This window comes from Pristiophorus japonicus, chromosome 21, assembly GCF_044704955.1.
Source record: "Pristiophorus japonicus isolate sPriJap1 chromosome 21, sPriJap1.hap1, whole genome shotgun sequence".
Taxonomy (NCBI): Eukaryota; Metazoa; Chordata; class Chondrichthyes; family Pristiophoridae; genus Pristiophorus; species Pristiophorus japonicus.
In genome coordinates this window covers 53,894,418-53,919,651 of record NC_091997.1, presented here as the reverse complement: position 1 = coordinate 53,919,651, position 25,234 = coordinate 53,894,418, and the positions used below count along the sequence as shown (strand labels likewise).

At 49.4% G+C, this 25,234-nt stretch overlaps 1 protein-coding gene across 1 annotated transcript in view; it reads left to right on the top strand.

Annotated features, from left to right (window-relative positions):
* The first annotated feature begins 7,961 nt into the window (after positions 1-7,961).
* The window catches only part of LOC139233530 (solute carrier family 15 member 1-like), a 182,924-nt gene continuing 165,651 nt past the window's right edge, over positions 7,962-25,234 (top strand). Inside the window, exons 1-2 of the mRNA XM_070863930.1 lie at positions 7,962-8,032; positions 10,433-10,616. The gene's annotated coding sequence lies outside the window, so the exon portion shown is untranslated. The remainder of the gene's footprint in view (positions 8,033-10,432; positions 10,617-25,234) is intronic.

Below are 25,234 nucleotides of genomic sequence, written 5' to 3'. Positions count from 1 at the left end.
TCCCATCGTTCCTGTCCTTAAAGCAGATGGCTCGGTCAAGATTTGTGGCGACTACAAAGCCACCATCAACCGAGTATCGCTGCAAGATCAATACCCGCTCCTGAGAGCGGAGGACCTTTTTGCCACATTGGCAGGTGGCAAGCTGTTCACGAAGCTGGAACTCACTTTGGCCTACGTGACCCAGGAACTGGCTGAAGAATCCAAGCTTCTGACCACCATCACGACACACAAGGGATTATTTATCTACAACAGGTGTCCGTTTGGTATTCGTTCGGCGGCAGCTATCTTTCAGAGAAACATGGAAAGCTTGCTCAAATCCATTCCTGGAACAATCGTATTCCAAGACGTCATCCTTATAACGGGTCGAGACACCGAGGAACACCTCCACAACCTGGAGGAGGTGCTACGCCGACTGGACCGGGTTAGGCTTGCGGCTGAAAAAGGCCAAGTGTGTGTTTTTGGCCCCAGAAGTTGAGTTTTGGGGCAGGAGGGTTGCCGCAGATGGGATCCGGCCCACTGAATCAAAATCGGAGGCGATCCGCCGGGCGCCCAGGCCCGGCAACAGGTCGGAGTTGCGATAATTCCTGGGACTTTTGAACTATTTTGGGAACTTTATGCCGAACTTAAGCACATTGTTGGAGCCATTACCCATGCTCCTGCGTAAAGGTTGTGAATGGCTTTGGGGGTACTGTCAAGAACGGGCTGTGTTCTAACAAACTGTTAACTTTGTATGACCCCTGTAAAAAACTGGTGCGATGCATCATCCTACGGGGTTTGGTGTGTGTTGCAGCAGGGTAATGATGACGGCCGACTCCAACCGGTGGCTTATGCCTCCAGGTCCCTCTCCCAGGCAGAGCGTGGATACGGCTTGGTCGAAAAGGAAGCACTCGCGTGTGTTTACGGTGTGAAAAAGATGCACCTGTACCTTTTCGGTAGACGGTTCGAGCTAGAAACGGACAAAAAGCCGTTAACATCCCTGTTGTCCGACAGCAAGGCTGTCAATGCCAATGCGTCAGCTCGCATACAGTGATGGGCTCTCACACTGGCTGCGTATGACTACACCATACGGCACCGGCCAGGCACTGAAAATTGCGCTGACGCGCTCAGCAGGCTCCCACTGGCCACCACTGAGGGGGCAGCGGAGCAAAGCGCTGAGATGGTCATGGCCATTGAGGCTTTTGACACCGCAGGCTCCCCCATCACAGCCCACCAGATCAAACTCTGGACCAACAGAGACCCCCTCCTATCTCCTATCCATGATAAAGAAATGTGTCTTGACTGGGGATTGAGCACCCGCACATGGGGCGTGCCCCGAGGAGGTCAGACCATTTCAGAGACGGATGGACGAGCTCTCCATCTAAGCCGACTACCTGCTATGGGGCAGCCGGGTAGTCATGCCCCAGGAAGGAAGGGAAGCATTCATCAGGGAACTCCACAGCGAGCACCCTGGCATCGTGTTAACGAAGGCCATTGCCCGGTCACATGTATGGTGGCCAGGGATTGACTCAGACCTGGAACACTGGGTTCGCAGGTGCACGACGTGTGCCCAGCTGGGCAATGCCCCCAAGGGAGGCCCCACTCAGCCCGTGGCCCTGGCCCACCAGGCCACGGTCACGTATTCACGTAGACTAAGCGGGCCTGTTCATGGGGAAAATGTTCCTGATCGTTGTCGATGCATACTCGAAATGGATCGAGTGCATCATATTAAACTCGTGCACGACATCCATCACTGTGGAGAGTCTGCGTACGGTTTCCGCGACCTATGGCTTGCTGGACATCCTGGTCAGCGACAATGGCCCGTGTTTCACCAGCCATGAATTCCAGGAGTTTATGTCGGGCAATGGTATAAAACATGTCCGGACAGCGCCGTTCAAGCTGGCTTCCAATGGCCAGGCGGAACGTGCGGTCCAAGTCATAAAACAGGGCATGCTCCGCATCCAAGGACCCTCCCTTCAGCAACGCCTATCGCGCCTCCTGCTGGCCTACAGGTCCCGCCCGCACTCGCTCACGGGAGTCCCGCCAGCGGAACTCCTCATGAAACGCACGCTTAAAACGCGGCTGTCCCTCATTCACCCAGCCCTGGCAAAGAATGTTGAGGGCAAGCGCCAGTCCCAAACCGAGTTCCCTGACCAAAACTCAAGGGGGAGGTATATAGAAATGGATGACCCGGTATTTGTTCTTAACCACGTTTTGGGACCCAAGTGGCTTGAGGACACAGTAATTGGCAAAGAAGGTAATAGGGTTATAGTGGTCAGACTAAACAGTGGGCAGATATGCCGCAAACACTTGGACCAAGTAAAGAAAAGGTTCAGCATAGACACGGAGGAACCTGAAGAAGAACATGAGATGTCACCCACACCACTGCCAGTGGACGAGCAACAAGGACAGTCCACAGCATGCACAGTCCCTGCGGCCAGCCCGGACAGGCCGGAATCACCTCAGGTGACAGAGACACATGCCGAGGCTCAGCCACCAGAGCCACAACTGCAGCGCTCCACGAGAGAACGTCGACCGCCTGAAAGACTTAACTTTTGACGCAAAAAGACGTAAGGGGGGAGGTGATGTCATTTATGTAACCATCATGCAACGGTAACCTTCATGTAACTATAACCTTCATGCAACTCCTGTACACTGTACCTATACCCTAGAAATGCACACCCTGACCACAGGGGGTGAACTTGTGGGAGACACTCCTCACCTGGGTTTCCAGGTATAAAAGGGGAGGGCCCACCCAGGGTCAGCAATCCTTGGTCCTGGGAGTAAAGGTTAAGGTCACGTAGTGACTGTGTCTGCAGTACATGCCTCGTGTGAGTTTGTAATAAGGTGCAGGGACACCACAGTTCACCAGACTGATTCCCAGGATGGCAGGACTGACATATGAGGAGAGACTGGATCGACTGGGCCCTGTATTCACTGGAGTTTAGAAGGATGAGAGGGGATCTCATAAAAACAGATAAAATTCTGATGGGATTGGACAGGTTAGATGCAGGAAGAATGTTCCCGATGTTGGGGAAGTCCAGAACCAGGAGACACAGTCTAAGGGTAAGGGGTAAGCCATTTAGGACTGAAATGAGGAGAAACTCCTTCACTCAGAAAATGTTAACCTGTGGAATTCCCTACCGCAGAGAGTTGTTGATGCCAGTTCATTGGATATATTCAAGAGGGAGTTAGATATGGCCCTTACGGCTAAAGGGATCAAGGGGGATGGAGAGAAAGCAGGAAAGGGGTACTGAGATGAATGATCAGTCATGATCTTATTGAATGGCGGTGCAGACTCGAAGGGCAGAATGGCCTACTCCTGCACCTATTTTCTATGTTTCTATGTAACACGTGATGCCGAGCAGTGAACCGGATTGTGGTAAAGCTTGCAAGGCCCTTTTAAAGGAGACCAGCAACCCAGAACAATTAAAGGGACAGACGGTTCCACTCTTTGTACAGCGATGCCGGTGACACAAATGAAAAAGGTGTAATTAACAAATGCAAGTATACAAATGTACCGCTGAACAGCGATGCTGCGGACACTAATGTAAAAGATGCTATCAACAAATGCAAATATATAAATGTACTGTTGAACAGCGATGCTGGTGATACTAATGAAAAAGATGTAACTAACAAATGCAGGTATCTAAATGTAACCTCACACAGAGATGCTGATAGTACACAGGAAAGTGATGTAATTGACAAATGCGAAAGTGTAAAGACAAATAACAACGTCGAGTCGATTGATTATGGTTGGAGCCAGTGTATCATGAATGCTATAAATGAAATGAGATGTGATGCTGGGTTCTACATGCACGCCGACAAAGCCAAGGACAACCTCCCGTGGGAAGCATCCAGGTCCAGCGGGCTACCCGATCATGTAACCTACGCCTCCGGGACCAATGTGATGCCCCAGGGAGGGTGGCCACACACACAGTGGGAGCATAACCACTGCAGGCCCAGTGATCAATGGACGGCACTGGCACCATCACTTGCACCCTGCCCCATATCGGCCCTACCCCGCTGGCCACCTGGAGACCCTGCAGCCCTCAAAGGAGGACAGGGAGGCCACACATTCCTGTGGCTCTGCCCACCACTAAGCAACGGCTAAGGCCCTGAGACACAGCCAGGTGAGCAATCTGTGACCACCCAGCTGCAGGGGGTACAGTCCGGTTGCTCCGGAACAAGCATCTTCACCCACCTGCACCCACACCCCAGGGGCAAGACTGTAATACCACGTATGTATCTTACCTGTAAAATGTACTTGTTCCACTACTGCTGAACCCCAAAACAGCGATATAATCAAGCCGATTCTTTATTCTCTGTACATGTACGCCAATGCAGATGTTGAGCCACACCATGGTCTATGCATGGGTGGGGGGAAATGGATGTATGTAGCCATGGACACACATGGATCACACCCAGAATCCACACAACCCTCACTACAACCTCCAACTGTCCACTGCTGACCAATTCCCAATGTCGTGGCAATAAGGACTTGGGGGTCCACAGGGAGAGAGCCATTCCCAAGCAAAGACAAAGTGCAAGGGCTTTGGGCACTCAAGTCGAGAGCCAGAGCACACAGTGCAAAAGCCAGTGGCACAAGAATTCGGGGGGAGTGTTGTTGTGTATATATAATGTATGTACTGTAACATTAGACCACTGAATGTATCCTCACACTGTATACACCATACCTGTACCACCAGAGGGTGCTACTGGTGGAGACCCAAGGATCACCTGCACACTGCAGGTAACCAAGTATAAAAGGGAGCTTACCTCATTGTGTCCTCACTCAGGGAGCTACAATAAGTGGACTAAGGTCACAACAATTCAAATACAATCCCCTACCTCGTGGCATCATTACGAGAGTGCTTGCATATATAACAAAAAGTATCTGGGAAATTTTCTCCAATCCCCCCATGGTGATCGAAGCTAGTCCAGGAGATCATTCTGGCCCTGAATACTTACCTTTTTGTAAGAGGTGATCTCTGCCCCAGCCAGAAACAGTTTTGGCTCTCGCTTGAAGGAATTCAGTGAATCAACATCCACCACATGAGTCTATTCCAGAGGTCCACTATTGTCTGGAAAAAGAGCCACTTCCTGATATCGAACCGAGATCTTGCCTCATACAACTTAAAATTGTGACCCTGGTCCTCCCTAACCTATTTAATTGCAATAAACTGTCAGCTGAAACATAATCTATTCCCTTCATCATCTTATAAACCTCGATCGGATAACTCCTAAGTCTACGCTTTTCCAAAGTGTAGCTCTTTTAGCCTATCTTGCTGAATAAAATGCTTTAAACTGGAATTGGCCTAGTGGGCCTCCTCTGCACCCTTTTCTAATATCACCCACCATGTGAGGAGACCAAAGCTAGATACATTGCGGCCTGACAAAACAGTATGCCTCGTCTTATCCTATGGATACACCCCAATACCCTATTTGCTCGAGTTATCTCTGCACGGCATTGCTCAGGAACCTGTGGAGATCTATGCACTGGAACGTCCAGATCGCTTTCTATCTCCACCTTTAATGCTTTTTCCTGAAGGGTGTATGAATGTTGAGCATTTGCCCTGCCCACACGCATAACACTGCATTTATCTAAGTTATACATAATTTTCCAGTCAAGCCCAATCTCCCAACATATTAAGAATTGCCTGAAGCAGACGAGCATCTTCTATAGTTCTAGCACTCACACAGATCTTAGTATCATCTGCAAATTTTCAGATCGTGCCCCCAACACCTACACCTTGATCATTAATAAAAAATAGTAAAAAGCAACAGTCCCAACATTGATCCCTGCGGGACACCACTGGTGACCGGTCTCCAAACAGATCCAAATCCATCCATAACTACTCTTTGCCTGTGTCCTGCCAGCCAGTTCTGTATCCAGCTCAGTACATTTCCACTAATACCAGAGGCTTCGATCTTATAGAGAAGCCTCTTGTGCGGCACCTTATCAAAAGCTTTTTGGAAATCTAAGTAGACAATGTCAACTAAGCTTTCCTCATCCACCATCTTGGGAAATATAATCATATTTGTAAGACATGATCTTTTTATAAAACCATGTTGGGAGTCCCTAACCAAATAATCATATATTGAATCCTTAATGATTCCCTCAAGCATCTTTCCTATTACTGAAGTCAAACTGATGGGCCTATAGAAAGATGGGCACTGCATCCAGTTCTTTCATTCCTGATTAATTAAATATTCCCAATTAAATATTGAGAAGACCGAAGCCATTGTCTTTGGCCCCTGCCACAAACTGCGTTCCCTAACCACCAACTCCATCCCTCTCCCTAGCATCTACCTGAGGCTGAACCAGACTGTTCACAACCTAGGTGCTATATTTGACCCTGAAATGAGCTTCCGGCCACATATCCACGGCATAACTAAGACCGCCTATTTCCACCTCCGTAACATCGCCCGTCTCCACCCCCGCCTCAGCTCTTCTGCTGCTGAAACCCTCATCCATGCCTTTGTTACCTCTAGACCTGACTACTCCAACACACTCCTGGCTGGCCTCCCACATTCTACCCTACGTAAACTTGAGGTCATCCAAAATTCAATAACCCGTGTCCTAATTCGCACCAAGTCCCGCTCACCCATCACCCCTGTGCTCACTGACCTACATTGGCTCCCGGTTAAGCAACACCTCGATTTCAAAATCCTCATCCTTATTTACAAATCCCTCCATGGCCTCGCCCCTCCCTATCTCTGTAATCTCCTGCAGCCCCACAACCCCACAAGATGTCTGCGATCCTCAAATTCTGCCCTCTTGAGCATCCCTGATTATAATCGCTCAACCATCGGTGGCCGTACCTTCAGCTGCCTAGGTCCCAAGCTCTGGAACTCCCTGCCTAAACTTCTCTGCCTCGCTACCTCTTTCCTCCTTTAAGACGCTCCTTAAAACCTACCTCTTTGACCATGCTTTTGGTCATCTGCCGTAATTTCTTCTTATGTAGCTTGGTGTCAAATTTATTTGTTTTGTCTTATAACGCTCCTGTAAAGCGCCTTGGGACGTTTTACTACATTAAAGGCACGATATAAGTACACGTTGTTATTGATGATCGTAGAATTTGTTACTCAGAGTGCTTACTCATTTAGTCCTCTAGGGGGCAGGCATGCGCTGTTTCCTTGATCCATACCCCACAGTCAGTACTTGGGACCTGGGAATAAACTCATGGCCCGGCCTGTATCGTGGTCTGCTTCCAGCCCCATCAACCCCTCCACCCCACAATCCCCATTCCGTTTCAGTGCAGTACTGAGGAAAGGTTGCACTGCCAGAGATGCCATTTTTTTGAATGAGTTGTTATACTGTCTGCCTGTTTAGAGGATGTGAAAGGTCCCAAGAATAGAGAGATCTTCTGATGTCCTGGCCAACATTCATCACAACCAACATTACCAACATTAAGAAAGAAAGGACTTGCATTTCTATAGCGCCTTTCAAGACTTCAGGACATCCCCAAAATGTTTTAGAGCCTGTCCCCTTCCCCACCGCACCCCATCCCCTCCCCCCTACCCATCACCTCCCCCCGCACCCCCCATCCTCCTGCCCATCCCCCTGCACCCTATTCCCCCCCCACCCATCACTTTCCCCTGCCCATCCACTCCCCCCCACCCATCCTCTCCTCCCCCCCCACTCCCCCCATCGCCCCCCCCACCTCGCTCCGCACCCCATCCCCTCCCCCTGCCCATCTCCTCCTCCTGCCCATCCCTTCTCCCCATGCACCCCATTTCCCCTCCCCACCCTGCCCAGTGAGCTGGGACATAGTGACAGGCTGGGGCTGTGTACTGGGCATTGAGCTGGGAAACTCCAGTGACAGGGCTTGAAGCGGAACCTATGTTTCCTGTGTATGTATGGAATGATGTGGGGAGGAACTGGTCAGCTAGCCCAGTGCAAGCTGCAGCTCCCTGCCCAATTGTCTGATTGGAGGTGTGCCGTCTGGGCTGGCTGTAATGTGACACTGGAAGCACAACACGATCTGATTCAAAGCAAAGGAGTTCAGTGAGGAGGCACGGAAAAGTAATCTCGGACAAGTTCAAAGTCTCTGTAAGTCTTTTTAAGATATCTACCAATATTTAGTGAATGTGTGCTGCATGTTACTGTGTGTTTGCTGCTGTGTAGAAGGTCACTGCGAGTTCTGTGTGGCAGTAAACACTATCCAGGCATTTGCCTCTCGCTTTAGAAACTGAACGTCTTTGACAAAATGAGGATACTAACTTGTCACCTCAGTATTTATACGGCACACTCGGAGGCTGTTTGAAAAAGCTGTCCAATTAGTCCCACTCCCCCTGTCCTTTCCCCATAGCCCTGCAAATGTTACCTTTTCAAATATTTATCCAATATCGTTTATATTATTATTAATTTCTCTACTGCCCTCTCCTGAACCCTCTTTTTGGTGTCTGGGTGCCACACACACTGACTCTCACTGGGTACCGGTCCCACACACACTGACTCTCACTGGGGTACAGTTCCACACACACTGACTCTCACTGGGGTACAGTTCCACACACACTGACTCTCACTGGGGTACAGTTCCACACACACTGACTCTCACTGGGGTACAGTTCCCCACACACTGACTCTCACTGGGGTACAGTTCTACACACACTGACTCTCACTGGGGTACAGTCCCACACACACTGACTCTCACTGGGGTACAGTTCCACACACACTGACTCTCACTGGGGTACAGTTCCACACACACTGACTCTCACTGGGGTACAGTTCCACACACACTGACTCTCACTGGGGTATGGGTTCCACACACATTGACTCTCACTGGGGTACAGTTCCACACACACTGACTCTCACTGGGGTATGGGTTCCACACACATTGACTCTCACTGGGGTACAGTTCCACACACACTGACTCTCACTGGGGTACAGTTCCACACACACTGACTCTCACTGGGGTACAGTTCCACACACACTGACTCTCACTGAGGTATGGGTTCCACACACACTGACTCTCACTGGGGTACAGGTTCCACACACACTGACTCTCACTGGGGTACAGTTCCTCACACACTGACTCTCACTGGGGTACAGTCCCACACAAACTGACTCTCACTGGGGTACAGTTCCACACACACTGACTCTCACTGGGGTATGGGTTCCACACACACTGACTCTCACTGGGGTACAGTCCTCACATACACCGACTCTCACTGGGGTACGGGTCCCACATACACTGACTCGTACTGGGGTATGGGTTCCACACACACTGACTCTCAGTGGGATAATGATCCCACACACACTGACTCACTGAGGTACGGGTCCCACACACACTGACTCTCACTGGGGTCCCTGTTTTTCTGAGGGTCCGGACATCAGCCTCTCACCAAAGTGGCCCTCTGCGAATGTCAGCAGGCTGTGTGGTTGTGGGCATCTTGACGGCTCAGGATCTTACCCCCCAACACATCCCATCCTGTGCCAACGTTTACTCGTGCACGCTTCCTAGTGGGAGGAATGGGACAGGGTTGATGACAGGGAGCCTGAGCTAGCCTTGCTCCTCGAACCCATGGGGACTGAGGCCTGTGGCAGCCAGTGGCTTGCCTGAGCTCAGCCAACATTTGTCTCAGTGCCTGACCGGGGAGTACAGCAACTGCACTCTCAGGAAACTCAGCTTCATTCTTTCCATCAGTTTTTTGTAAGCAGAATTGCTGATACCCTCAATCAGGCGACTGGTTTTGAGTAACCTGTAGATTCAATGGTTTGTTGTCTGTGCATTTTTGCAGCTCAACTCCATTTTTCCTCCTTTACTCCATCTCCCTCGATACCCATACCGAAAAAAACTCTATCGATGTCAGTCCAATTGGCCCCCAGCATCCACAGCCATTTGGGGGGAGAGTTACAGATTGCCTTGGTGTGAAAACATGCTTCCTGATTCGCTCATGACCCGCCTAGCTGTAATTATAAGATGATGTCCTCTTGTTCTGGATTCCCCACCAGAAGATTTAGTTTTTCTGTATCTATGCAGGGTTCATAAATGTGGCTTGTATTCCCTTGAGATTGGAAGGTTGAAGGATGATTTAATAATAAAGTGGTTTATACAGAGAAACTGCCATCGCACATAAAGATCTCACGGTCACTATTCGAAGCAGAGAAGCGGAGTTCTCCCCGGTCAATATTGATCCCTCAACCATCAGTAAAAAACAAGATTTGATCATTTATTTAATTGCTGTTTGTGGGATCTTGCTGTTCACAAATTGGCTGCCGGTTGTCCTACGTTACAACAGTTACCATCCTTCAAAAAGTGCTTCATTAACTGTAAAGCACTTTAGGATGTGCTGAGATGAGGAAAGGCGCTATATAAATGCAAGTACTATACAGGGCTGGGACAGGGATTCCCATTGAATGCAGGCTGAATCCAGGTGGCGATGGGTTGGCGGACTATTGTGAAGTGTTCGGTCAGTAAAGATGTATTTGTTTGTGTCTTTCTGTCAGACTGCCCCTCCCCAGGAGCCACTGACGGTGAATTCTCGGTACTATCTGTCCCTGACTGACCCCTGGACAATTCCAGCAACCATGCTGGATGGAAGATTTTAACCGTCGGGTCGGGAAGGATCGGCCGTGCTGATCTGGGATACCTGGACAATCATTTCCTGGAGGAAAGCTCCCCGCGCAGCAGGTAAGCTCAGTGTAAGGGCAGCTGGAATGTGAACCTGCTCGGTGACTGTGGCCACAAATCCACATTATTCTCCATTTCAATTCTGCGATTTTAACCCTTTCCGATTTTAACGCATTCTCAGCACAGGCTCTACGGTCGGGTAAATATTAATTTTGTCTCAGGTTTCTCCGCGCTCTATCATATTTCACACAACTGGCCATTCTTCATATGGCAGCTATATTTGAGCGAGCTACTTCACTTTAGGGTGCGTCGCAGTCAAATCAACCGCTAACGCTAACTCTCACTCTCCACTCGCTGCTCACTGCACATTGATAAGGAACAGAACCCGGACTGATTCCCCCGCACCTGGTTAATGTCCCCTGGCTGCCCCTGGTCCCCTGGCCCCTGGCTAATGTCCCCTGGTCCCCTGGATGATATCCCGTCCCCTGGTCCCCTGGCCCCTGGCTAGTGTCCCCTGGTCCCCAGGATGATATCCCGTCCCCTGGTCCCCTGGCCTCTGGCTAATGTCCCCTGGTCCCCTGGATGATATCCCGTCCCCTGGTCCCCTGGCTGATGTCCCCTGGTCCCCTGGTTCCCTGGCCCCTGGCTGATGTCCCCATGTCCCCTGGTCCCTGGCTGATGTCCCCTGGTCCCCTGGTCCCTGGCTGATGTCCCCTGGTCCCCTGGCCCCTGGCTGATGTCCCCTGGTCCCCTGGATGATATCCCGTCCCCTGGTCCCCTGGCCCCTGGCTGATGTCCCCTGGTCCCCTGGCCCCTGGCTGATGTCCCCTGGTCCCCTGGTTCCCTGGCCCCTGGCTGATGTCCCCTGGTCCCCTGGTCCCTGGCTGATGTCCCCTGGTCCCCTGGCTGATTTCGCAATCCAGGGGCACTCAGGCCCATCTCGCTTAGGGCGTCCTGATCTGTAGAGCTCAGTGCCACATGAGTGAGTGCGTTTACCCACCATTCCATGGGGCAAGCTTGTTACAGGGGCATGTTTTTCACAATAATAGAAGTGGCCAAACTTTCCCCTTTGTTTACAAACGCACGGAGCACTGATGGAGATCACGCTGTGAGGACAGGAACTCTGCTCAGTGCTCCTCACCAGAGCACTTTAGGGCTGCAGCAGGACACAGGAAATGTGGATTTGACTGATTGTTCCATAGTATCTTCAGACTCTCGAGCAATTCTTTGGGGGCTGTATTGTATACACCTGTGAGTATGCTCACAGGTTGGTAAGGCTGTTGATGCAATTTCTGCGGTCTGGAAGAGTTGTGTTCCATGTATATGTTCAGTGTGTGAGGTTGCAGCCCTCACTAAATTCCAATATTTGAAGGGGCTGCTCCTCAATTTCTGGTTGCACTTCAACCCCACACTCCTGGTCTTTGGGCACCCTGTGTGGAGGAGAGCGGGTAGGTCCGAGGGCCTCCTCGTAGGACTGCTCCTGGGCATGACCAAGGGTGCCATCAGCCGGTCCAGGCAGCGGGCAGTCGAGGGGGTCGTTCAGCCTGACTGCCTGCCTCTCTTCTGCGCTTACATCTGAGCCAGGGTGTCCCTGGAGGTGGAGCACGCGGTGTCCACCGGTACGCTCGCGGCCTTCCACGAGAGGTGGGCACCGGAGGGACTGGAGTGCATCATCACGCCCGGCAACCAAATTTTAATTTGACTTAAGTTTCCGTAAAAGTTTATTTTGAAATTTGTGGGTTCTAGTGTCCTTACAAAAAGGGGGCACTTGATTAGTTTAAAATAGTTGTAGTGCTGTTGAGTTGGGAGTGGCGTAGCCAGTCACGTGATGTTCACAAGACTCAATAAAACCCCAGCCAGTTGGGTTCGGGGGATCCATGATGAGGCAGGTGGTTGTGAGCCTGGTGGATGAACTGATAATGTGTAGTGTGATTGTTAAACCTTTGCGAATAAACCAACTCGTTCTTAATCGCAATATATTGCTATGAATTCTTAAGCAAAGAGCCCATGAAGCAAATACATTACAGGGGCAGGGGTAGGGGGTGGTTCATGCAGTGCTGTTTGCCTTGGAGACACTGCTTACCGCACAGCTCAATTCAACAAATTGTTACAGATTTAGTGTCCCAGCTGGTGAGTGCACTTATCGTGTGTGATCGGTACATACTGCAGCCTGAGGGCTGGTTATCTATCCATTAAACAGATAGGGCAAACGCAACAAGGCTTCTGATATCAGCTAGGCTCCTTGCAAGCGTGGGTGGCAGGGTGAGGGTGATATTGTTACAGCCCCAGGTCCGACAGTGCATGGCGAGGCTCCGTCCCGGGAGCGGCCGGACTAATGAAGTAGTTGGAACTCCAGGGAAATTCTGTTTGACCAAAGCGGTAGGACATTTGGGTAGGTTCAGGGAAGGCCATTGGACTGCACCATATAAATGGATCCAAGAGTTGTGGTTCTGTGGGAGAGTGGTGCTGGGGACATGCTGAGTAGGTGTGTAGGTGGGACTGATCTGCGATTGTTGGATCTGAAGTTTCCAAATGAAATTTAAAAAAGACTTGCATTTATATAGCGCCTTTCACGATCACCGGGCATCCCAAAGCGCTTTACAGCCAATGAAGTACTTTTGGAGTGTAGTCACTGTTGTAATGTAGGAACTGCAACAGCCAATTTGTGCACAGCAAGCTCCCACAAACAGCAATGTGATCATGACCAGATCATCTGATTTAATGATGGTGATTGAGGGATAAATATCAGCCAGGACTTAATGCAGACTCAGAGGCGAGAGTGCTACCACTGAGGCATGGCCGACAGCTTAATGAAGCTATCATACTTTAGAACAGGCCAAGAAATGCCGGTGAACTCTTTTCAGTTGAATGTGTTGATGGAGATGGTGCCATTGGGAGGATCAATGCCATGCAGTCAGTCGAGGAGGCGGGAGCTCGGAGCAGCGTGAGTCCAGGGTCGGCGAGAGGCCTATAAAGGCTAGCGGGAGTCGGGCAGTTCGAGCAGTCTGTCGAGGAGGCGGGAGCTCGGAGCAGCGCGAGTCCAGGGTTGGCGAGAGGCGAACCGGTGCAGCTGCAGCGGGGATAGAAGGCAAAAAAGTAAAAAGAAATCGAAAGGTGACGTCACAGCCAAGGGGGTAAGTGATTGGCTGGTGATTGGTAAGTAGTTTTTCTTTTTCTTTTCTATATCAGTAAGTAACATTTAGCGTTGTTGTTGCCAAATTAAGTGAATCTAGGGGTTAAGTCATGGCAGGAGAGCTCGGACATGTGTCATGCTCCTCCTGTACTATGTGGGAAATCAGGGACGCCTCCGGGAAGTGTATCTGCCTGCAGCTCCTGACGTACCGCGTTGCAGAACTCGAGCTGCGGGTAGATTCACTCTAGAGCATCCACGATGCTGAGCATGACGTGAATAACACGTTTAGCGAGTTGGTCTTACCGCAGGCAAAGGGTCCACAGCCAGATAGGGAATCGGAGGGGCAGTACTGGGGGAGAGCTGCACTGTCGGAGGGTCAGTACTGGGGGAGAGCTGTACTGTCGGAGGTGTCAGCTTTCGGAGGAGACATTAAACTAAAGCCGCAGCTGCGTGCTTAGATGAATATAAAGATTCCGCAGTAATATTTGAGGAACTGGTTCTCTAAGTATCGAAGCCAATGCTCCTCCTTCAACCAAAACCACCTGAACCTGTTGTGCACAAGTTGGCTACTGTCATTGCCAATATAACAGTGGCAGCACTTCAAAGCAGCCCAGTGGTTATAATGTACTTTACAACATCATGAGGACATGATAAGGTTTGATAGAAAGGGAGGTTCCTTCTTCTTTCTTTACATTCACACCTAGTCTGAAGCATGTACACTAACATACACAGTCATCGTAATAAAGCTTCACATGGGCCTTGATGTGCCTTGGATAAATGCTGATCTATCAAATGTATTGATCCAAGTTATTGACACTAGGCAACAGGCAGTGATATGGGTGTGAGTAGCGAGGTTGATATGTGGGTGGGGTTGTGGAGAGAGATACTGGAGACATCCAGGAACAGCACCAGTCACCCAGCTGGTCGGAAACTGGTTCTAATAACAGCAAAACAGACAATAAACCCTGGCTCGCTCCACGCACCCACACAGCATAGAAACATAGAAACATAGAGAATAGGTGCAGGAGTAGGCCATTCGGCCCTTTGAGCCTGCACTGCCATTCGATAAGATCATGGCTGATCATTCCTTCAGTACCCCTTTCCTGCTTTCTCTCCATACCCCTTGATCCCCTTAACCGTAAGGGCTAGATCTAACTCCCTCTTGAATATATCCAATGAACTGGCATCAACAACTCTCTGCGGCAGGGAATTCCACAGGTTAACAACTCTCTGAATGAAGAAGATTCTCCTCATCTTGGTCCTAAATGGCTTAGCACTTATCCTTAGACTATGTCTCCTGGTTCTGGACTTCCCCAACATTGGGAACATTCTTCCTGCATCTAATCTGTCAAGTCCTGTCAGTATTTTATATGTTTCTATGAGATCCCCTCTCATTCTTCTAAACTCCAGTGAATACAAGCCCAGTCGATCCAGTCTCTCCTCATATGTCAGTCCTGCCATCCCGGGAATCAGTCTGGTGAACCTTCGCTACACCCCCTCAATAGCAAGAACGCCCTTCCTCAGATTAGGAGACCAAAACTGAACACAATATTCCAGGTGAGGCCTCACCAAGGCCCTGTACAACTGCAGTAAGACCTCCCTGCTCCTATACTCAAATCACCTAGCTATGAAGGCCAACATGCCATTTGCCTTCTTCACCGCCTGCTGTACCTGCATGCCAACTTTCAATAACTGATGTACCATGACACCCAGGTCTCATTGCACTTCCCCTTTTCCGAATCTTCCGCCATTCAGATAATATTCTGCCTTTGTGTTTTTGCCACCAAAGTGGATAACCTCACATTTATCCACATTATACTTCATCTGCCATGCATTTGCGCACTCACCTAATCTGTCCAAGTCACCCTGCAGCCTCTTAGCATCCTCCTCGCAGCTCACACCGCCACCCAGCTTAGTGTCATTTGCAAACTTGGAGATATTACACTCAATTCCTTCATCTAAATCATTAATGTATATTGTAAATAGCTGGGATCCCAGCACTGAGCCCTGCGGCACCCCACTAGTCACTGCCTGACATTCTGAAAAGGACCCGTTAATCCCAACTCTCTGTTTCCTGTCTGCCAAACAGTTCTCTATCCACGTTAATACATTACCTCCAATACCATGTGCTTTAATTTTGCACACCTTGTCAAAAACCTTTTGAAAGTCCAAATACACCACATCCACTGGTTCTCCCTTGTCCACTCTACTAGTTACATCCTCATAAAATTCCAAAAGATTTGTCAAGCATGATTTCCCTTTCATAAATCCTTGCTGACTTGGAGCAATCCTGTCACTGCTTTCCAAATGCGCTGTTATTTCATCTTTAATAATTGATTCCAACATTTTCCGCACCACTGATGTCAGGCTAACCGGTCTATAATTCCCCTTTTTCTCTCTCCCTCCTTTCTTATAAAATGGTGTTACATTAGCTACCCTCCAGTCCATAGGAACTGATCCAGAGTCGATAGGCTGCTGGAAAATGATCTCCAATGCATCCACTATTTCTAAGGCCACTTCCTTAAGTACTCTGGGATGCAGACTATCAGGCCCTGGGGATTTATTGGCCTTCTATCCCTAGCGTTTTCTGCCCTTTGGTATTCCGCAGCTCTACCTGTACAAATTCCACATCATCCAAACTGATGTCCTTCCTTACTATTGCGTTAATCTCCTCTTTAACCAGCAATACTACCCCACTTCCTTTTCCTTTCTGACTATCCTTCCTGAATGTTGAATACCCCTGGATGTTGAGTGCCCAGTCTTGGTCACCCTGGAGCCATGTCTCCGTAATGCCAATTGTATCATATTCGTTAATAGTTGCCTGCGCAGTTAATTTATCCACTTTATTACGAATACTCCTCGCATTGAGGCACAGAGCCTTCAGGCTTGTCTTTTTAACACACTTTTCCCCTTTAGAATTTTGCTATAATGTGGCCCTTTTTGATTCTTGCCTTGGGTTTCTCTGCCCTCCAATTTTACTTTTCTTCTTTCTATCTTTTGCTTCTGCCCCCATTCTACTTCCCTCTGCATAGGTTCCCATCCCGCTGCCGTATTAGTTTAACCCCTCCCAACTGCACTAGCAAACACTCCCCCGAGGACATTGGTTCTGGTCCTGTCCAGGTGCAGTCCGTCCAGTTTGTACTGGTCCCACCTCCCCCAGCACCGGTTCCAATGTCCCAGGAGTTTGAATCCCTCCCTCCTGCACCATTCCTCAAGCCACGTATTCATCTGAGCTATCCTACAATTCCTACTCTGACTCGCACGTGGCACTGGTAGCAATTCTGAGATTACTACCTTTGAGGTCCTACTTTTTAATTTAACTCCGAGCTCTCTAAATTCAGCTTGTAGGACCTCATCCGGTTTTATACCTATATCGTTGGTACCTATATGTACCACAGCCGGCTGTTCACCCTCCCCCTCCAGAATGCATTGCAGCCGCTCCGAGACATCCTTGACCCTTGCACCAGGGTATCAACATACCATCCTGGGGTCTCGTTTGCGGCCACAGAAATGCCTATCTATTCTCCTTACAATAGAATTCCCTACCACTATAGCTCTCCCACTCATTTTCCTGCCCTCCAGTGCAGCAGAGCCACCCCTGGTGCCATAGACTTGGCTGCTGTTGCCTTCCCCTGATGAGCCAACTCCCCCAACAGTACCCAAAACGGTGTATCTGTTTTGGAGGGAGCTGACCGCAGGGGACCCCTGCACTACCTTCCTTCCACTGCCCTTCCTGATGGTCACCCATTCCCTATCTGCCAGTGTAACCTTTACCTGCGATGCGCCCAGTTCACTAAACGTGCTATTCACGACATCCTCAGCATCGTGGATGCTCCAGAGTGAATCCATGTGCAGCTCCAGTGCCGCGATGCGGTCTGTCAGGAGCTGCAGCTGGATACACTTCCTGCACGTGTAGTCGTCAGGGACACTGGAAGCTCCTTTATCTCCCCCTCCGATCTCGCGCTCCGACAGTGTGGCACTCCTCAGTACTGCCCCGCCGACAGTGCAGGACTCCCTCAGTACTGTCCCTCCAACAGTGCGGCACTCCCTCAGTACTGCCCCTCCAACAGTGCGCTGCTCGCTCAGTACTGCCCCTCTGACACTGTGGCACTCCATCAGTACTGTCCCTCCGATAGTGCAGCGCTGCTTCAGAACTGCCCCTCCAACAGGGTGGCGGTCCCTCAGTACTGCCCTCCGACAGTGCGGCGCTCCTTCAGTGCTGCCCCTCCTACAGTGCAGGGCTGCTTCAGTACTGCCCCACCAACCGTGCGTTGGTCCTTCAGAACTGCCCCTCCCAACAGTGTGGCATTCCCTTAGTGCTGCCCCTCCGACAGTGCAGCATTCCCTCAGTACTTTCCCTCTGACAGTGCAACACCCCCTCAGTACTGCCTCTCCAACAGTGCAGCGCTTCCTCAGTACTGCCCCTCTGACAGTGCCGCACTCCCTCAGTACTGCATCTCCGACAGAGCAGCATTCCCTCAGTGCTGCCCCTCCGACAGTGCAGCACTCCCTCAGTACTGCTGCTCCGAAAGTGCGGCGATCCCTCAGTACTGCTCCTCTGACAGTGCAGCACTTCCTCAGTACTGCCCCTCCGATAATGCAGCATTCCCTCAGTACTGCCCCTCCGACAATGCAGCGCTCCCTCAGTCGTGCCCCTCCGGCAGTGCAGCGCTCCCTCAGTACTGCCCCTCTGATCGTGCAGCATTCCCTTAGTACGGCACCTCCGACAGTGCAGCACTCCCTTAGTACTGCCCTTCCGACAGTGCGGAACTCCCTCAGTACTGCGCGCCCAACAATGCAGCCTTCCGTCAGTATGGAGTGCAGGACTCCCTCAGTACAGCACCTCTGACAGTGCAGCACTCCCTCAGTACTGGCTCTCCGACAGTGCGGCGCTCCCTCAGTACTGGCCCTCCGACAGTGCAGTGCTCCCTCAGTACTGGCCCTCCGACAGTGCGGCGCTCCCTCAGTACTGGCCCTCCGACAGTGCAGCGCTGCTTCAGTACTACCCCTCCAACAGTGCGACTGTCCCTCAGTACTGCCCTACCGACAGTGTGGCACTCCTCAGTACTGCCCCTCCAACAGTGCAGCATTCCCTCAGTACGGCACCTCCGACAGTGCAGCGCTCCCTCAGTACTGCCCCTCCAACAGTGCGCCGCTCCCTCAGTACTGCCCCTCCGACAGTGCGGCACTCCCTCAGTACAGTACTTCCGACTGTGTAGCACTCCCTCAGTACTACCTCTCCGACAGTGCAGCGCTCCCTCAGAACTGTACTGGTCTGTCAGCCTGGAACTTGTCCTCAAGTCTCTGGAATGGGCCTTGAGCCCACGACCCTTCTGACTCAGAGGCGAGAGTGCTGCCCACTGAGACACGGTTGACACGAAAAGGGCAACGACAGTCCTGAGAGAAATGCCTGGTGCCATTGAAGGTGTCAGACTGAGGCATTGAGTGAAAAGATTTCTTTTCATGCAGAATGGAGGGTAAGGTCCCAGTAAAGGAGGAGGTAGCAGAGAAATTGGATCGGATATAAATAGGTAAAGAACGGTGTTTCAAAGATTGGCAGTGTGCAAAGTAGAAAAGGCACCCAGTCCGAATGGGATGCATCTTGGATTACTGAGTGAAATAAGGGTGGAAATCTTCCAATCCTCCTTGGATATGGGGGTGGTACCAGAGGACTGGAGGATTGTAAATGTTCATCATAGGCAGTCCCTCGGAATCAAGGAGGACTTGCTCCCACTCTTAAAATGAGTCCTTAGGTGGCTGAATAGTCCAATACGAGAGCCACAGACTCTGTCACAGGTGAGACAGATAGTCATTGAAGGAAAGGGTGGGTGGGGAGTCTGGTTTGCCACATGCTCTTTCCGCTGCCGGCGTTTGATTTCTGCATGCTCTCGGCGATGAGACTTGAGGTGCTCAGCGCCCTCCCGGATGCGTTTCCTCCACTTAGGGCGGTCTTTGGCCAGGGACTCCCAGCCGTCATTGGAGATGTTGGACCTTATCAGGGAGGCTTTGAGGGTGTCCTTGTAGCATTTCCTCTGCCCACCTTTGGCTCGTTCGTCATGAAGGAGTTCCGAGTCGAGCGCTTGCTTTGGGAGCATCGTGGCTGGCATGCGAACAATGTGGCCTGCCCAGCGGAGCTGATCGAGTGTGGTCAGTGCTTCAATGCTGGGGATGTTGGCCTGGTCGAGGACGCTAACGTTGGTGCGTCTGTCCTCCCAGGGGATTTGTAGGATCTTGCGGTTACACCCCGTTCAAAAACAGGTGAGGGATAAACCCGGTAACAGGTCAGTCACCCTAACGTCAGTGGTCGGGGAAACTTTAGGGACAGTTATCAGGGACAAAATTAATTGTCACTTGTAAAGACATGAGCTATTTAATGAAAGTCAGCATGGATTTGTTCAAGGTAAATCGTGTTTGATGAACTTGATTGATTTCTTTGATGAAGTAACAGAGAGGGTTGATAAGGGCAGTTTGGTTGATATTATGTTTTTTGGCATTTAATAAAGTACCACATATTAGACTTGTTGGCAAAATTGAAGCCTATGGGATTAAAGGGACAGTGGATAAGAAATTGGTTAAAGGACAGAAAGCAGAAAGTAGTAGTGATTGGTTGTTTTCAGACTGGAGGGAAGTATACAGTGCTGTTCCCTAGCACCACTGCTCTTTTTGATGTATATTAATGACCTGGACTCGAGTATACAGGGCATCATTTCAAAGTTTGCAGATGACACGAAACTCAGAAATGTAGTAAACAGTGAGCAGGATAGTACAGACTTCAGGAGGACACAGACAGACTGGTGAAATGGGCAGGTACACGGCAGATGACATTTAATGCAGAGAAGTGTGAAGTGATGCGTTTTGGAAGGAAGTGCAAGGAGAGGCAATAAAAATGAAATTGTACAATTTTAGAGGGGGTGCAGGAACAGGGAGGCCGGGCGGTTTACATACACAAATCTTTGAAGATGGCAGGACAAGTTGAGAAGGCAGTTAGAAAAGCACACAGGATCCTTGGCTTTATAAATAGAGGCATAGAGCACAAAGCAAGGGAATTATGCTAAATCTTTATAGTCACTGGTTAGGCCCCAGCTGGAGTATTGTGTCCAATTCTGGGCACCGCACTTTAGGAAGGCCTTGGAGAGGGTGCAGAGGAGATTTATCAGAATGGCACTAGGGATGAGGGACTGAGAAACATAGAAACATAGAAAATAGGAGCAGTTGTGGGCTATTTGGCCCTTCGAGTCTGCACCGCCATTCAATATGATCATGGCTGATCCTCTATCTCAACACCATAGTCCCGCGTTTTCTCTGTTTTGGATCGCTAATAATAGACCCAGGTTCGGGATCTGGATGAATGTTAAATAAGAGACAAGACAAATGAAGTAAAGATAAAACACCGTTTACTGAGAGAAAAGAAACATAATGCAGTTTACGAAGAAAAGAGAAGTATGATAAGATGCAACAAAGCTCACAGCCTTCGGCCCGTCGGGAACTCCACAACGACGGCTGGTCCAGAGTCATGGGGGTCCCGGCACCGCTCGCAAATCACGGTCCAAGGTGAAGTTCAAAGAGCTACTGGACAGTTCCGTTCCTTTATACTATTGAACAAACATGGGTGCATGTGGTTTATGGCCAACTCCTAATCAATAAGGCCCAGCTGTTCTTCCACAAAGCATGAGACCTCGAGGCGCCGATCGTCCCATAAACAAGATGGTGTGCGCATCAAGGTCTCTCTCTCTCTCTCTCTCTCTGCATCAACAACATTCCACGAGGTATGAAGCAGAAAACACACTGTAAATGTCGGAATATCATAATTAATCCTAAGTGATACAATACAATCCACCCTTGATATTTAGACATTCTAAGTAATATAATCGAGTTGAAGGCCTAATGCATCAGTTACACGTTGAGTATGCGCAAGCAACGCCCGCAATCTACACCAAAGAATACATACAGGCGGTAATATCAGTAATAACGCGACGAGTAAAACAATAAGATGTATTAACAGCTTCAAAGCGGCGGATGTTTTTGGGGACCATCCGTAAAAGGTGTCCCACCAATGGTGTACTGTAAGGCCAGTGACCGTTGTCGCAACTCTGACCAAGGCGCCTTCTCTGTAACTCATAGCAACTTGCATGAAGAGCATGAAGAGTACGCCCTCTTTTGCTCAGTTCGTCAGTGACTTTTGGTTATCTTTTAGAAATTGAGCTCAATGAGTTAGGTCTACAGTGGGAGGAAGGTTCGTAATGCCTAGGACAGTGCAATGGCGCACAACATTTTTCCATTGTCCCAATCCATATGACATTTTAGAATGAAGGTCATATATGGTATACACATCTTTAACGCAAGCATTTAGAGGAGGATCTTTACGGGCGCTGTCGAGATAAATGGGATAGACACTAGTAATACAAACATGATTCTGTCCGATTTCATGTAAAATTGTATCATTGTATGGTACAAGTGTCCAAATACATGTTCCCGTTGTATACTGTAGGCAGCATGGTTCAAACACAGGTGTGTGCAAAGGACACACCATACCGAAAGGCCATATTTGACAATCTTGAGCTTGGTGAGTTCTATTGCTAGCATCAATCCATCCACCCTTGAACTCGGGCACCCACAGATTTTGGCCATACAGGTGGGGAAGCACTATAAACTAGCACCAAATGTTGTTTTTTGTGATAATGACTATTCTCATAGTAAAGTTACACCCCGGGTCATCACAATGTGTATGTTGCATATCAGGTTTTACCCCTAGATTTCTATATATCATGCCTTTGTCTCACTGACGTTTTCAGATTTGCTTTAATTGTTGTTATATTACAAGTGTCAGACGGCCTGTCCACATACCGGACTTGTAGTGTGAGATTTAACATGGGTGGGGATGTAAGCACATGTAGAGTGTAGCCGTTGCAAATGATCCATGGGGCTCTTAGAATGCTTAACTACACGCAGTGACCAAAAGTGGCCCATAATCCCCCTACCAGTGATTACGGAGGCATTTGTACATCCATACCATAGAGACGCATTGAACTTAATTTCGTCTGACATAGTGTCATTGCTTGACGTGACACTGTGGGCCCAACTCCTTAACCATGTGACATTGTGCAATAACGACACATTGGAGTGCACATTGCATATCATTGTCATATCCTTTTGCCACTTGATTGATAACGTGATGTTGGCAACTATGCTTACTGTTAATAGCATCTGCCCTGGACCTCCCCAGTACCCGCATGTGTTACAAGTGGCGCTCCAGTGTCCTATAGTGCAGGCTTGCCTGGAAGGACAGGTAAAATTGTCTTGCGTACGATCAGTGTTAGCTAACCGCTACCCTATACGGCCATCCCATGCTGTGTTTGAGGATGGAAGTAGCACAGTCACAGATAATGAGACGCAGAGACTTGCCAACACGAGTTGGTAAGTCGTCATTTTGGGCAGAATTCCTGTGGGAGGAAGCATAATTATATTAATTCAGCCCCATTTAGTCAATTTACTCTTGTCAACACAGAGAGGAATATCTTGACCAGTCAGGAGCACCCAATAAGTGTTTCCTTCTCCTTTTGCTAAGATTTCCCCTGCTTGTAAGGGGATACTACACCCACACTTTTCCTCCTTCACAAACTGTGTCCTGAGTCTGATTTCCTTTTTCAATAGTAGGGACACTAACTTTGCCTAACATGTGGCTTATGGGAGTTCCCCCCCATAATGGTCGGTGATTCAGATTGCGCACTGCTTGTGGTAAGATCTTTAACCACCCTTGCAATGTGTTAGTAGGAGTTAATATTTTAATCTGTTGCTTAAATAGTCCATTCATGCGTTCTATTAACCCTGCAGCTTGCGTATAGTAAGGTATGTGAAACATCCAATAGATCCCGTTGTCTACCGCCCACTGTTGCACTATTTGACCTGTGAAGTGCAACCCATTATCGGACTGTACTTCTGCTGGCTCACTGTAGTATGTGATTAAATTCTCCAGTCCTTTAATCGTACTTTGTTGATTCGCTTTAGTCACTGGATAAGCTATCAAAAGTCCAGAATAGGTATCAACAGCAGTGAGCAAATATTGGAACCGTTGTTGCAATGGTAAAGGTCCTACATAATCAACTTGCCATATTTGTGCTGGTTGAGTCCCTCTCTTAGTATGGTTGTCGTTGTAGGGGAAAATGCTTCACCTTTTGACAAATTTCACAGGTGTTTATGATTTGTTTGACACCGTCCATAGTCAAAAGTAACCCCCTATTTCATGCCCATTGTATCGTACCCTGAATGCCCAAATGTCCAGATTTGTGGTGGGCCCACTTGCCTATGCCATATTCTTCCTCTTCTGCCTCTTTGACAGCCCGTACCCGGGCTATATTATCAACGGTGTTATTATGTTCAGAGGTCTTTGAAGTGTTTTTCATGTGAGCGTCCACATGATATAGTTATTTTCATCTTCTGGGCTTTGGACCATATTTGTTCCCATAGGTGCTTTCCCCACAAGTCTTTCCCAGTTATTTGCCAGTTTCGCATCCAGCTCGCCATGCCATTGGCTACTGCCCATGAGTCAGTATATATGTGTACTTGTTGCTGTTCCTCTTCTAACGCAAGGACTACAGCTGCTGGAGCCTCCCACCCCCTCACCATGCACAATTGCCTGGGTTTTGGGATTGAAGGCAGCGGCTCGCCATCGCCGAAGGCTGTTTCGCCAGACCGCTGAGCCGTCTGTGAACCAGGAATGGCTACGTTCTTCAGGTGTTAACTGTTCAAAGGACACGCCCCAGGAGATCGGTGACTCTTTGGTTAAACTGACAGACGACTGCGTAAGTTCACTCTCAGCTGTTTGTGGGTATTCAGCCACATGCACATATAGTCGGGTGATTCCTTCTTTTCCTTTACTTGCTCTGTCTGCGATATACCATTTCCAGCGCACTATGGAGCTTTGCTGCTCTCGCCCGACCTTGTGTGTCTCATTTTCTGAGAGAACCCAGGATTATATGGGTAGGTCTGGTCTTAAACTGACTTGGTCGTTCCCTGTCTGTCCTTCTGTTTCTATTAGGGCCCGATAACACGCTAATAATTGTTTCTCAAATGGAGTGTAACGAGTAGCAGCATCTGTCAATTTTCTAGACCAGAACCCTAAAGGTATACGAGTGCCATGTTGAACCTGCCACAAACTCCGTACTGCAGTATCATTGGTAACGGATACCTGTAGCTCAACAGGCTGCCCAGGCACTCGCGGGGCTCGGGGTAAAGCTTGAGCTGCAGCTTCTTTGTCTGCATCAAAAGCCACCTGCTGTTCCTTTCCCCACTCGAAGTGGGCCTTTTCTTTGTGTTACGGCATACAGCGGTTTTAATAACATCGTGAGGTGAGGTATGTGTCTCCTCTAGTAACCCAATAGTCCCACAAACCGTTGTGTCTCAGTTTTATTCGTGGGGCTGGCCATTTCTTGAATTTTATTCTTCACAGGCTCGGGTATGATGCGCTCACCCCGAGACCATTGGATTCCCAGAAACTGGACAGTCTGGCTAGGGCCCTGCACCTTCTTCGGATTTATCTCCCAGCCCC